The following is a 16057-nucleotide window of genomic DNA, read 5'->3' as shown; positions in this document are numbered from 1 at the left end:
AGAAAGTTTACTCTGTTCTACCTCTCCAATTTTTCTAATACATTTCTTTCTCATTACTTAGTTTTATTTTTTAAATATATTATCCCATCATATTCAACTTAAAACTATGCCCTTTGTCTATATATATCCCTTTTAACTGCCCGAATAATGAGAAAGGTCTTATGAGTTGCAAGTTTCTTTTTCCCCTGTAGGAATATAAACAGTTTCACCTTATTAACTTTCTTATGTTTTCCCTTCCTGTTTATTTTTCTATGCTTCTCTTCAGTTTTGAATTTGAAGCTCAAATCTTTTTTTTTTTTTTTTTCAGTTTTGGTCTTTTCTTTTTATTAAGAATTCTTGAAAATCCCCTTTCATTGAATGTTTCCCTTTTTCTCTGAAGGATTATACACAGTTTTGCTGGATAGATGATTCTTGGTTTTAATACTAGTTCCTTTATCCTCCAGAACATCATATTCCAGGCCCTCTCCTCCTTTAATGTAGAAACTGCTAAATCTTGTATTATCCAACTGTGGCTCCATAATGCTTGAAATATTTTTTTCTGAGTGATTGCAATATTTTCTCCTTGACTCAGGAGTTCTGATTATAATATTATTGGGAAGATTTTATTTTGGGATTTCTTTTAGGAGGTGGTTGGTAGATTCCTATAATTTTTACTTTACTTCCTGATTCCAGAATATCACGGCGATATTCCTTGAAAAATTCTTGAAAGATTAGATCTAGGCTTATTTTTTGATCATGGTTTTCAGGTAATCCAATATTTTTAAAATTATCTCCTCCAAATCTATTTTCTAGGTCAGTTGTTTTTTTCAATGAGGTATTTCACATTATCTATTTTTGTCATTCTTCTGGTTTTTTTTTTTTGTTATTGTTCTTGATTTCTCATAAAGTCATAACCTTTCATTTGCTCAGTTCTAGATTTTAATGAATTATTTTCTTCAGCCAGCTTTTGTACTTCCTTTTCTATTTTGCCAATTCTACTTTTTAAAGCATTTTTCTATTCATTGGCTTTTTGTACCTCTTTTACCATTTGACCTAGCGTGTGTGTGTGTGTGTGTGTGTGTGTGTGTGTGTGTGTCCTTTACCAAGCTATAATAAATTTTTCTGGATTCTCTTGAATCACTCTCATTTCTCTTTTTGCTTTTCTCTCTATCTTTCTTACTTGATTTTCAGTATCTTTTTTGAGCTCTTCCATGGGTTGGGGCCAATTCTTATTTTTCTTGGAGTCTTTAGATGTGGGACCTTTGACTTTGCTATTTTCTTCTGCGTGTTTTAATCTTCCTTGTCAGCACAGTAACTTTATATGGTCAGAATTTTTTTTCCTGTTTGATCATTTCTCAAACTATTCCTCACCTTTTAGCTCTGTTAAAATAAAGTGGAGGGGGACATCCAGCCAAGATGGTGGAGAGGACATACACATCTATTTAAGCTCTGTCTTTCCTCTCAGAATACTTTATTTCATGGCAAGACCTTGGAATTAATGCTTGACTGAAAAAAACCACAACTAATTACCAACAGAAGATAACCTTGATTTTTACCAGAAAAGGTCTGTTTTTGTTCACTGGTGGGGACAATCAGATCGGGCACAGACTGAAGGCTGGCAATGAGAGTACAGCATGTAGCTCACATTGAATACACTGGAGTGGGGTGGGGTGTGAGCTCAGCCATTTCTGCTAGGAAAACTTTACCACAGTGTGGCTACTTTGCCCTGGCAGCAAGCCAGTAGATCAGCAGAGAAGCTATAAACACAGTGGGTAAAGACTATAACCCCCAAAAGCTAGGGTTTCTTGGGACCTGGCCACACCCACCTGGAGTGTCTCAGCACACTCTCAGAATCTCAGAGCACAGACACAGCACAGCCATTGCTGTCCTGCTAGTATCTCATTGCTGCCCCGATAGTCTGTAGAGGAAGCTTGGTAATACCATCCAGCCTCCTACCCCCCCCCAAAAAAAAAAAAAAAAAAAAAGCAGACTGCATTTTGTTGTAGTTGCTGGTGTTGTTGTTAGTTCGTTTTCTTTGCTGCTTCTTTGACAAAATGAGCAAAAAATTTAAGCGGACTCTAACTATTGATAGCTTCTATATGGATAGAGTAGACTTTAAACCCTGAGGAGACTAAAAACGGACTGTCTCCAGATGAATTCCCAAAGGGGGATATGATCTGGTCCTCAACACACAAGACTCTCATAGAAAAAATTAAAAAGGCTCTCACAAGAGAGCTAGAAGAAAAATGGGAAAAGGAAAGGGAAGCTTGGCAAGAGGGTCTGGTTAAGTCATTCCACTCATTTAAAGATAGAGTGGATAAAGAAATCAAATCCTTGAAAAACAGAATTAGTGAATTGGAAGAGGTAAACAACTCCAAGGAAAACAGAATTAATGAATCCGAAAAAGAAAATAGCTCTCTAAAAAATAAAATTGTGAAATGGGAAAAAAATTCCATAGAACAAAACAACTCACTTAAAAATTCAATTGGACAATTAGAAAAAGATATAAAAAAATGAGTGAAGAAAATAATTCATTAAAATCCAGAATTTAACAAATGGAATTGAATGATTCAAGGAGACACCAAGAATCAGTTAAGAAAAACCAAAAAAAAAAAAAAAAAGAAATAGAACAATGAAACAAAATGTCAAATACTTTCTTGGGAAAACAACAGCCCTGGAAAATAGATCTAGGAGAGATAATCTGAGAATTATTGGACTTCCTGAAAAATATGATGAAAAAAAGAGCCTGGACACTATTTTCCAGGAAATTATCAAAGAGAACTGCCCAGATGTTAAAGAAACAGAGGGTAAAATAAACATTGAAAGAATTCATTGATTACCTACTGAAAAGGAATCTAAAATCAAAACTCCAAGAAATATAGTGGCTAAATTCCAGAATTATCAGATGAAGGAAAAATACTATAAGGTGCTAGAAAAAAATAAATTCAAATATAGAAGAGCCACAATAAGGATTACTCAGGATCTAGCAGCATCCACCTTAAAAGATCAAAAGGCCTGGAATCTGATATTCTGAAAGGCTAAGGAACTTGGTATGCAGCCAAAAATAACTTACCCAGCCAAGATGAGCATTTTTTTCCCAAGGAAGAAGATGGACATTAATGAAATAAGTGAATTTCATCTATTTCTGATGAAAATACCACAACTAAACAAAAAGTTTGATCTCCAAATATAGGACTCAAGAAAAATCTAAAAAGGTAAAAAAGAAATCTTAGGAACTATATTTCTGTTATAAAGATATATAAAGAACACATGTATAATTTGTTCTAGAAACTAGAGATGGAAAGGAAATTATATCAGAAAAAGGGTAAAGGGGTGGTACTACATCTCATGAAGAGGCAAAGGAAACCTATTATAACTGAGAGAAAGAATGGAGGGGGATGAACATAGTGGTTATCTTACTCTCATCAGAATTGGCTTAAAGAGAAAAATATAAGACATATTTTGATTTATGGTGAAACTTCTCTAAGCTCATTGAAAAATGGGAGGGGAAAAGTGAAAAGGGAAGGAGTAAGCTAAGTGGAAGGGATACAGAAATTGTGAGGAAAAGGAGTAAGATAGGGGGAGGAACTCTAAGGTGAGGGGAGGGATATTAAAAAGGGAGGGCTGTGAGAAGCAAGTGGTGCTCACAGGTTTAATATTGGGGAAGGGGGGAAAGGGGAAGGAAAGGAGAAAAGCATAAGCAGGGGTTAACAGATGGCAAGTAATATAGAATTAGTAATTTTAACCATAAAGAGGAAGAGGTTAGCAGACTGGATTAAAAGCCAAAATCCTACAATATATTGTTTATAGGAAACACACTTGAAACAGGGTGATACATACAAAGTAAAGGTAAAAGCTTAGAGCAGAATCTACTATGCTTCAGGTGAAGTCAAAAAAGCAGGGGTAGCCATCCTGATCTCAGATCAAGCAAAAGAAAAAAATTGATCTAATGAAAGAGATAAGAAAAGACACTCTATCTTGCTAAAGAGTAGCATAGATAATGAAGCAATATCAATATTAAACATATATGCACCAAATGGTTTAGCATCTAAATTCTTAAAAGAGAAATTAAGAGAGCTGCAAGAAGAAATAGACAACAAAACCATAATAGTGGGAGATCTCAACCTTGCACTCTCAAAATTAGAGAAATCAAACCACAAAATAAGTAAAAACAAGTCAAAGAGGTAAATAGAATATTAGAACAGATATGATAGATCTTTGGAGAAAACTAAATGGAGACAGAAAGGAGTACACTTTCTTCTCAGTAGTTCATAAAACCTATACAAAAATCGAACATATATTAGGACAATAAAAACCTCAAATTCAAATGCAGTAAGGCAAAACTAGTAAATGCATCCTTTTCAGATCATGATACAATGAAAATTACATTCAATAAAAAACCAGGGGAAAATAGACCAAAAATAATTGGAAACTAAACAATCTCATTCTAAAGAAGATTGGATGAAACAGCAAATCATGGACATAATTAGTAACTTCACCCAAGAATATGACAATAATGAGATGTCATACCAAAATGTGTGGGATGCAGCCAAAGTGGTAATAAGGGGAAATTTCATATCTCTAGAGGCCTACTTGCATAAAATAAAGAGAAGATCAACGAATTGGGCTTGCAACTAAAAATGCTAGAAAAGGAAAAATTAAAAACCCCCAGTCAAACACTAAACTTGAAATTCTAAAAATAAAAGGAGAGATTAATAAAAGTGAAAGTAAAAAAAAGAAACTATTGAATTAATAAGAGTTGGTTCTATGAAAAAACCAACAAAATAGACAAACCTTTAGTAAATCTTATTTTAAAAAGGAAAGAAGAAAATAACATTGTTAGTCTTAAAAATGAAAAGGGAGAACTTGCTACTAATGAAGAGGAAATTAGAGGAATAATTAAGGGTTACTTGATCCAACTTTATGCCAATAAATTCTATAACTTAAGTGAAATGGAATAATACTTTAAAAAATATGGCTTGCCTAGATTAACAGAGCAAAAAGTAACTTGGTTAAATAGCCCCACTTTTAAAAAAAGAAATAGAACAAGCTATTAATCAACTCCCTAAGAAAAAATCCCCAGGACCAGATGGATTTACATGTGAATTCTACCAAACATTTAAAGAACAATTAACTTCAGTGCTAGATAAACTATATGAAAAAATACGGATTGAAGGAGTCCTACCAAATTCCTTTTATGACATAGACATGGTACTGATACCTAAACCAGGTAGGTTGAAAACAGAGAATGAAAATTATAGACCTATCTCCCTAATGAATATTGATGCTAAAATCTTAAATAATAAAATCTTAGCAAAAAGATTACAGAAAATCATCCTCAGGATAATTTACATAGTAAAAAAAAGGGATAGTACTCCCTAAATTAATCTATTTATTTAGTTCTATACCAATCAAACTCCCAAGAAACTATTTTAATGACCGAGAAAAAATAATAACAAAATTCATATGGAAGAAAAAAAGGTAAAGAATTACAAGGAAATTAATGGAAAAAATCAAATGAAGGTGGCCTAGCTGTACCAGATCTGAAACTGTATTATAAAGCAGTGGTCACCAAAACCATTTGGTATTGGCTAAGAAATAGATTAATTGGTCAGTGGAATAGATTAGGTTCACAGGACAAAATAATCAATAACTATAGTAATTTATAGTAATCTAGTGTTTGACAAACCCAAAGATCCAAACTTTTGGGATAAGAATTCATTATTTGACAAAAACTGCTGGGAAAACTGGAAATTACTATAGCAGAAATTAGCATGGACCCACACTTAACACCATACACCAAGATAAGATCAAAATAGGTCCATGATTTAGGCATAAAGAATGAGATTATAAATAAATTAGAGGAATATAGGATAGTTTACCTCTCAAACTTGCAGAGGAGGAAGGAATTTGTGTCAAAGAAGAATTAGAGATCATTATTGATCACAAAATAGAAAATTTTGATTATTTCAAATTAAAAAGTCTTTGTACAAACAAAACTAATGTAAACAAGGTTAGAAGGGAAGCAACAAACTGGGAAAATATTTTTACAGTCAAAGGTTCTGATAAAGGCCTCATTTCCAAAATATATAGAGAATTTACTCTAATTTATAAGAAATCAAGCCTTTCTCCAATTGATAAATGGCCAAAGAATATGAACAATTTTCAGATGATGAAATTGAAACTATTTCTACCCATATGAAAAGGTGTTCCTAATCACTATTGATCAGAGCAAATTAAGACAACTCTGAGATACCACTATACACCTGTCAGATTGGCTAAGATGACAGGAAAAAAATAATGATGAATGTTGGAGGGGATGCGGGAAAACTGGGACACTGATACATTGTTGATGGAGTTGTGAATGAATCCAACCATTCTGGAGAACAATATGGAATTATGCCCCAAAAGTTATCAAACTGTGCATACCCTTTGATCCAGCAGTGTTTCTATTGGGCTTATATCCCAAAGAGATACTAAAGAAGGGAAAGGGACCTATATATACCAGAATATTTGCAGCAGCCCTTTTTTGTAGTGGCTAGAAACTGGAAAATGAATGGATGCCCATCAATTGGAGAATTATTGGGTAAATTGTGGCATAGGAATGTTATGGAATATTATTGTTCTATAAGAAATGAGCAGCAGGATGAATACAGAGAGACTTGGAGAGATTTACATGAACTGATGCTGAGTGAAATGAGCAGAACCAGGAGATCATTATATATTACAACAACAATACTGTATGAGGATGTATTCTTATAGAAGAGGATATCTTCGACAAAGAGAAGATCTAATTCAGTTCCAATTGATCAGTGATGGACAGAATCAGCTACACTCAGAGAAGGAATACTGGGAAATGAGTGTGAAATGTCTGCATTTTTTGTTTTTCCTCCCAGGTTATTTTTACCTTCTGAATCCAGTTCTTCTTTTGCAACAAGAGAACTGTATGGTTCTGCATACATATATTGCATTTAGAATATACTATAACATATTTAACATGTATAAGACTGCCTGTCATCTAGGGGAGGGGGTGGAGGAAGGGAAGGGATAAGTCAGAACAGAAGTGCGTGCAAGGGATAATGTTGTAAAAAATTACCCATGCATATGTTCTTTCAATAAAAAAGTTATAATAATAATAATAAATAAGTTATTCTGAGAAAAAAAATTAAATCAAAGAATGTAGGTTTGATTCTGCAAGGGATAGGAGCTATTGAAGATTTTTGATTACTCAATTCCAAATGATTCCAAATGAAAAAAAAATAAAGTGGAGGGTGCCTCAAGCTTTTGGACTTTGGGGCAGCTTTTTTCAGAGATACTTATATGGGTCTGTAAGTTTTTAGTTCTTCAATGTGTAATGATTTAATGAGTGGTGTGTTATTTTGCTGGCCTGTTCTCTGGACTTTGAGTGACCATAAGCATTCTTTTCTGACCTGGAACTTGAGGAAGGTCTTCAGGCCACAAGCTCTGGTGTACTAGTGCTCATCCTTGACTTGGGATTCCCATCCAAAACTGTGATCTGGATTCAAGTACCGAGGTACTTTGATCATTAATTCCAAAAGGAACAAAAAATGGTGAAAATAAGTATTGAAAGAATTTTTCCCATAGAAAATACATCTCAATCCACAGCCTTACCATCCCTCTCCACCCACTTCCCCAAAAGAGTAAAGAGGGCTTCCAGCTTTGGAGAAACAAGGCAAACCAGTTCATCTGGCTTCCTCCTTTCTCTTGACCCAATTCATTTTCTGAGTGGACAAGATTTTTATATTCTCCCCCAACTCCACACCATTTAAGATTCTTTGGGGAATGAAGAAAATAGGGCTGAATGTGAAGGTAAAAGCTATGGTCTCATATACTCCAGTGTCTAGGGCTCTAGCTGCTGTTAGGGTCTTGGGCTTGGCAGGATTCCTGGTCCTCCACTGTCATCTTCACATCGGCTCCACTCCTGTTCCTCCTCCTGCTCCTTCTCCTCTTGGGGAACAGGCAAGCCACTCCATGTCTATTCTTTTGGCAGACATATACTGCAGTCACATCCTGTAAGAACTGCCCTGGTACCTGCCCTCCAACATACACAACTTCAGCATTATGGGTTCAATCTTACAGCCCACTGCTGAGAGCAATGGAAGCAGTGGGTGGGCAGGCCAGGCCAATTTTACATCTACTACTAAACCAAGACAACAAACAAGTGCTATGAGTGCTGAGCAAGGTCAAGTGCTGAAGCATATTTTCATCTTATCAAAATGTTTCAAATATTGAATTCCATGAGCTTCAAAATAGATGAATGATGAAGTACCACTATATTAGTAAAGTAACAGAGACCTCCCTCAGTGCTAGCAAATAGACCCTGTAATCTCCTTCTGACCACTTTTTTGACTCCCTTACAGTTCCTGTGCTGAGTGCTCTGGGCTGCCACTGTCTTTGCCTGTTCCTGGTTTCTGGGGACAGAATTGTGTTGACAAGGCCTGCATTGGACTGTACTCCATATTCATCAGGTGTGACAGACCTGTTGATCTTCTAAGTTGCATTTGTTTAGAAAATTATTTCACATCATCTTTTTGGGGGGATTCTGCTGCTCCAGGAAGTATTTTTTGGCATTATTTAGAGGTATTTGGAAGGGGTTATGGGAGAGCTCAGACAATTTACTGCCATTTCTTGCCATATTGGTTCCATCCCCTCTTTAATTTTTTTTTTAAAGCTTGATTCATCTGCCACCTCCATAATCATAACCATAAGCATAATAGGATATTTGTGTTGCATGTAGATGTTCATTTGGTTATCGCATTAACTCTATGAGGTAGGTGCTAAAGGTATTATTTTACAGATATATTTAACAGAAGTTGATATCTTTAGTAACTTTTCTGTGGTCAAGATAGCTAATAAGTATAAGAAAATAAATGTGTATTCAATGTTACTTGCTCTATGTGCATAACCTATATGCTACTTCAGTGAAACTCCCACAAAAATAAAAAGATTTATATTTATCTTCATTTTACACATAACCTTTTGTATTTATTCTTTGGCCTCATCACATTCTATTAATTTGTGTGCAAGTTTTAGTATTATTTTCTCTTTCCCCTTTAAGTAATATTTTATCTTTCTAAATACATGTAAAGATAGCTTTCAGCGTTTACTTTTTAAAGATTTTTGAGTTCCATTTTTTTTTTCCCTTCTTCCCTTTCCTTCCCATTCCCCAAGATAGCAAAATTTTATCCTGTTCAAGAAAAGTTTAAATGGCAGAATTGATTTTAGCCTAGATTTTGTTATTTGTTGCTAGAGTTTGGCAAAAAAGAATTTTTAATCAATGGTCCTTAAGTTCTTTCCAGTTTTTCTCACTTGTTTCTTTCAGCCTATGACTCAAAAATCTATTTTTTTTTTGGTCACTTTATACCAGAAAATAATAAAGGCCCATGCAAAGGCCAGATCTACTATTTAAACCATTAAAATTCTACTGTTGGATCAATCTTTGAACTCTTTTGTTAGCATTAAGATTTCTTTGGCTTCTACCTTCTCCCTTAAAAGTCCTTTGCTTAAGTCAACTAACTTGTGGTCAACAATTTCTCTAAAGCTTGAGTTTTAAACATCACATGATGAATGACAGCCTCTTTGGCTGCAATTGTGGAATTTAACCTACTAGTACCTTCAAAATACCTTAGTTATCCTTAATCAAATTTCCACTTTTGAGCCTCTGAATTCTTTGCTGAATGTATCTTATGAAAGATAATTCTATAAGGAAAGAGTCATCAGAGTATTGCTATTATTAACCTAATAATGGTCCCATGAAAATGGGCCTTTTTAATTTTAATCTTCAGAATTAGTTCCTTTCTGTTTTAGGTGAAGGAGGTTAATCTGGAAGCTCCAAACTTCTGAGTCTCAAAAGCTCAGGGGAGTGGGTCTCTGTGTCTCTGAGATGCTAAGTCTAGATTTAGTTGTATAGTCATCTAAGCATGGAGTTCCCCAACTACAAGGAATGACTTTTGGGAATAACCTTCAAGATCCAGCAAGTGAAAGCTAAAACTAATCTGCAATGACAGATCATCTGACAGTGATGTCACATTTTAATGTGAACTTGAATCGACCAATGTAATCGACCAGTAAGTTGTGATCAGAGAGAATTCCCCAAATTCCCAACAATTCTCAAAATTGTTGGGAAGATGTTTTTGCATTTAATTTTTTCTGTATCTTTGAAGTAACTATCTCTTGTAAAAAGTGAAATTGCTGTTAACTGTTTAAATAGAACTGATTGGCTTGTCAGTGATGGCTTACAAAAAGAGAAACAGAATTGGTGATGAGTGCAAGTTAAAAGTTTTGGTGAAGAGATGTCCTCAGCCCTTCAGTAATACTTTTAGATCCTTAAAGAGGAAATATAATAGTTGAAATTTGGAATAGTTGGTGCCAAAGCATACTTAAAAGGATCCCTATTTCTGGAGAAAAAGCCTATATTTCATTTTCCAATACTCTGTCAGTCTTTGTCCATCTCCTTCAAAACTTGGATGAATTTTTCCCCCCTATTTCCCCTCTTTATTATCCTGGAATAATGAACTATAATCAAATGAACTTTGCCATTATTCCTAAATGGGATGTGTTAATCTACTTCCCTATGGCTCAGTTCATTATCCTAATAACTTTCCTATTAAAGTGTTTCTTTGGTTACTATTCATCATTTTGTGTTATCTCATTCATTACTATATAAACACCTGGAAGACAAAGATCGTCTGTTTTACTGTTTTATGTACTTGTATTCCTAGATAGTGCTTGATATATACTTAGTGTGTAATAAATGTCATTATCATACAGCATTCATTCATTCATTTCTTATTTTTAAGTGCCATATATGATATGATATGATAATGAATGTTAGAGAGCAATATATATATATATATGTAAGTTATTATTATAGTTATCATTCTAAAATAATATAAAAGGGCAAGAGCTAAGATCCTGAAGTCTGAGACCCAAGATAAGGATCTCAACTTTGGTCAATAGTAGCTGAAATAATTAGTTTTAAATGTAAGGAGAAGATTGACAACTCTCATATTTTATATTTCAACTCTCAGTGAAAGAATTCTATAAACTGATTAACCACTGAGAAAAAGGATCCAAGGAAAAAAACTAATCAACACTTGGAAAGCAATGAAAAACTTCAGAGTTAGCCTAGGTTCAAATCCTGACTGTCACTCAGTACCCTGCGCCTCTGTGGACAGGTCACTTAAATTTTCTGTGCCTCATTTCCTTAATTTGTCAAATTACTGTTTTGGCCTACCTGATCTCTAATGTCTCTTACAACTCCAGATGTATGTCACTATGATCTGAACAAGAATGAGAAAATAAAACAACCATTTCCAAGGAATCCAATTGGAAACTTTAGTGTCTTTGTGAGAAAACTTGTGCTTCACAGCTACAGGTCAATGTTTATTCTCTAGCAAAGAGATCAAAGGGCAACTTTCCAATCTCATATTCTTCACTAATTACTCCAAGTACTTTTTTCATTATTCTATTGTTTTAGAAGATTCCTCACTAGGATTTTACATTTCTAATCAAATACCACTATTATCAGTGCAAAGTTTTGCAAGGAACTCTAATCTAACACTCAGGAATAATTTCTCTCTATAAAAAACAGGCTGCCTGGCCACCAACAGATGATGTTTACTCAAGTATTCAGGGATCCTACTCTTTATTACCAGTTTGTACTGAAAAGAAGTAAACTTTTCTATAGCAGTCTATAGTTAAGTTACCAGGGTTCCCTTTGGAATTTTCCTTATGAATGGGAGTCACATGGGCACCATGCCAGTTCCCTAGCACAGTGGTTATTTGTAAAGACATTTATACATTTTGGCCAACAGTTCCAAAAGTTCACTCTTGAGTTCCATCATCAAACCTGTGTTCTCTTTGTATTTCAATATTATGTGGTCTAGAAAATTTTCATTTGTCTTTGAAAACATTTTCTTCAGCATATGAATCCAAGGAGATATTCATTATATCAATTTTTGCTTTGAAAACTGCAGTCCCCATCAATATTAGTTTCTTACATTTTAATGTCTTCAATATTAGAATTTCTAGTTCAATTTTAAAATTATGATCAGATGGTATTGTCACATTTTAAACATAAAAACATAGAAATTTCAAACAAACACAAAAATGTAAATTCCACAAAGTTTCTATTTGTCCCTTCTTTTTAGCATATTTTAATGATTATTTTATACTAGACATTTTTGAATACTTCTCCTCTCTCCCTTCCTCTATTAATACCTATTTTGTTATGAAGAAAAAGAAATAGTAAAACTTACTAACAAATAAGTCTTAAGAGCATATGTAATGTTCTATACCATTTTAATCCTTCTAGTAAGAGAAGTATGTTTTATCATCTATTTGTTGGGAACAATGAAGACTAATGTAATTAATTTGTTTGCCTTTTGATGTTGTTTTCATTTTGTAGGCATTTGGATATTGTTCTCCTTTTTCAGCTTAATCTATATGAATAATTCCATACAAGTCTTCCCATGTTTCTCTAAATACTCCATATTTAGAATTTTCTGCAGCACAATAATGTTGCATTTTATTCATCTACCATAATTTTATTCAGTTGTTACCCAGTTGGTGGACATCCATATTGTTTCCAGCTCCTTGTTGCCACAAAAGACATAGTTTTCATATTCTTTCTTTGGTATTTTTAGACCATTAATAAAACAAGTCTTGCCTTCTATGTACATATATCTACTAGGTTAAAGCATATTTAAGGCCCAGAGTGTAGTCCAAATTGATTTTCAGAAAGGAAAGAATATCTTATGAAGAAGAACAGGAGAAGCCCTTGATACATCATATGTATAATTGATAGAATGCTGTGTTAGTATTATGGAAAGAGGATTACTCCTGGGCCGTTCAATACCTTCTCATGGTCTCTTGTAATAAGCATAGAGATTCAGTGAGAATGGATTCAAGCAATGGGAAACTACATAGAATAAACAAAGAAGCCCTTGTGGAAGATGCCATTAAATATTACATATATACATGAGCCAGCTGGTCCTTAACACTACTATACTGACAGATAAAAATTAAAGTCACTCTTTGTTCCTTGCCCCATTTAAATCATCTTCAGAGTAAGTTCAGAGGCCCCTGGATTCTTTCCCAGACCTTGACTCCTACTTTTCCATTTGGGATAATGTCCCTCTCTAGAGATGCCAGGAAGAGTGCAAGTTTAAATTCTAGGCCCTTCAGATAAAACATCAGAAAGGGATTCTTTAGCCTCCCAATTGCAAAAAGAGCCAGTTTTTTTTTGTGGAAATGAAGTATTTGCATGGGGCTTTCTTCAATACAGTTGCTGTTTGTGTGGTATTAAAGATGCCATGATTGAAATCATCAGAAAATACAACTCTTTCAAAAACTTTTATAATATTTCTAAGATTAAACTGAAATACTTATTTTGTATTTAATTTATACTTTAATATATTTAACATGTATTGGTCATCCTGCCATCTAAGGGAGGAGGTTGGGGGAAGGAGGGGAAAAATTGGAACAAAAGGTTTGGCAATTGTCAATGCTGTAAAATTATCCATGCATATAACTTGTAAATAAAAAGCTATTAAAAATTAAAAAAAAAAAAGATTAAACTGAAACAAGTTTTTACATTGCACTTTTTATGGTAGAAAGGAAAATCACTTAGGGGTGATTCTACAAGGGTTGTGTGTAATCTCTTTGGGTGCAAAGATCTATTATATTTTGACTTTGTATCTTTGAGTGTTTGACATAGAATTCAGCACATAGTTGGGGCTTTTAAAAATGCTTGTTTGCTTAATAAGTTTCTTAGAACTTAGAAGTTTCACATTAAGGTTTAGACAATAGGTAAATATAAATTCATCTGTAGGATTCCTCCTTAGGCTGTTATATGTATAGGTACTGATTCAGCCACATTCTTCTACACTAATTGTTTTTGGAACCAATCATATGTGTCCTGGATGGCTCGACTGCCTGTGGTGATAGACTTGGCCAATGGTTAATGGAGCTAAATGAAGCTAATTAGCTCTTGCTAAGATTCAATGCAATAAGTATATATTCAATGCCTACCACAGTTGAGCACCAGAAGTAGACAGCTGCCTGGAATGTAACACAGAGATAGGAACGATAATGGACACACAATGTTACCGTTAATAAATCACAATTTTAAGGCCAGAAATTTTTCTCCCCATGGCACAGAGGTGTTTATTTTGTGATAAATCAAGTCAAATGTGTTTTATAAAAGAGGTTCAAAACTTCTGGGGTAAGAACATCCAGGAGAAAAATTTTCATTCTTTTCCCAAATGTCTTATCCCAGCTTTGGTTCCTATCTGAAATTCAGACACAGTTCTAAGGCAAGGAGGATATAAGTTTGTTAAACACTTTGTTTTAATGAGTGTCTTGAAAGTTAGTATTACTGATCTTGTTTCTTAATTTCTTTCATTTAAAATTTAGTAAGAAATATTTCGGGGTTTTGTGTTTAAGTTCCAGGGAATATATAAAGGAGTATACACATCCATTTATTTCTGTCCTTTGCCTGGCATTAAATATTTGAAGATCTTGATTAATGAGAAATTAAACTACAATTATATCTGAGTCCTGAATCAAGAAAATGATAATATATCATAGCAAATTCTGTGTTTCTTATGATGAGCCAGTTATGGAGGAAAATAATGTAGGAACAAAGCTTAAGCCTAATAAAATCCCAATACATTTTAATATATGAAATTTGATTAGTAGGGTTATCTAGAGAGGAAAATAAGATATGGGTAAATATTTCCACATCTTCCCATATAAGAAAGGGGAAAGTTGGCGAATCTGTTGCAATTGGAATAATATAATAATTAATCAAAGAACAATTAAGTGTTTTTGATGTCCTCAACATCCCTTTAATATGTATTAAGCACTCATTGTGAATTACCAGGATATTAAAAGTCATAATCTTAAATATAGATTAAAAAGTTATTATAGAAAAAATATTTCTAAATCTTACAATAACTATTTATAATCTATTTAAAATCCATGTGGCATATTACAAGACCTCAGAATTGGAAAGGACATTTTTATGTTTTTAATTTATTTTACTAAAGCTTTTTATTTTTCAAAACATATGCATGGATAATTCTTAGACATTAACCCTTGCAAAACCTTTTGTTCCAACTCTCTGCCCCTTCCTCCATCCCTTCCCCTAAATAGCAAGGATGTTAAAATGGTAGAAATATATGTTAAGTCCAATATATGCATACATATTTATACAATTATCTTGCCGCAAAAGAAAAATCAAGTAAAACTGGAAAAATGAGAAAGAAAATAAAATGCAAGCAAAGAACAAAAAGAGTGAAAATGCTAGTTTGTGAATCACACTCATTTCCCATAATCCTCTCTCTGGGTGTAGATAGTTCTCTTCATCACAAAGGGACATTTTTAGAAAAAGATATTTCATCTAGACTAAAATAATGTTGGTATTTAGCAGAGATTTATAAACCCAAAGCTTATGGAATTCATGATTATTTAGAGTTTAAGCAATCTTTCAAAAGAAGAATATCAAGGTGATTCTTATTATTGAGGTATCTTAAGAAGTAGTTCTAGAACTCAGTCTGAAGACTGCAAAGGCTAGATGGTAGATCAAGGAAAAAGCAAGAGTACGTTGTGAATTCTGAATCTTTGGCATTAATTCTTAAGGTTTCCCAGACTCACTGTTCTTCTATATTGAATTTGCAACTTCATATTAAATGTGCTTCCAAAATGGTTGATTGTTTTTGATTCAAATAATCCTGCAACATGACCAAATATTTCCATCATGAGCAATCTCATTTGACTGACTAGATAGAATTACTAATATAGATAAAGAGGGTTTTAGGGTGGATAGGAGAAAGCAAAGGTTTCAGAAATGTTTTAGGTTTTATTAAAATTGTAATTATAGCTTGGTAATACCTTTCTTTCAAGGAATTAACATACTTTTAAAAATATGATAGGAAGTGTACTATATGTATTGTTATAATATTGAGAAACTAAGATAAGGTAAAAATTAAATGACTGTCTCAGGGATATGGAACAGCTGTTTATCATGCAGTATCTTTGAATTAGTTCCCAG

This window comes from Antechinus flavipes, chromosome 1, assembly GCF_016432865.1.
Source record: "Antechinus flavipes isolate AdamAnt ecotype Samford, QLD, Australia chromosome 1, AdamAnt_v2, whole genome shotgun sequence".
NCBI lineage: Eukaryota > Metazoa > Chordata > Mammalia > Dasyuromorphia > Dasyuridae > Antechinus > Antechinus flavipes.
The sequence above is the reverse complement of the archived record's forward strand: the minus strand, read 5'-3'. Positions refer to the sequence as shown.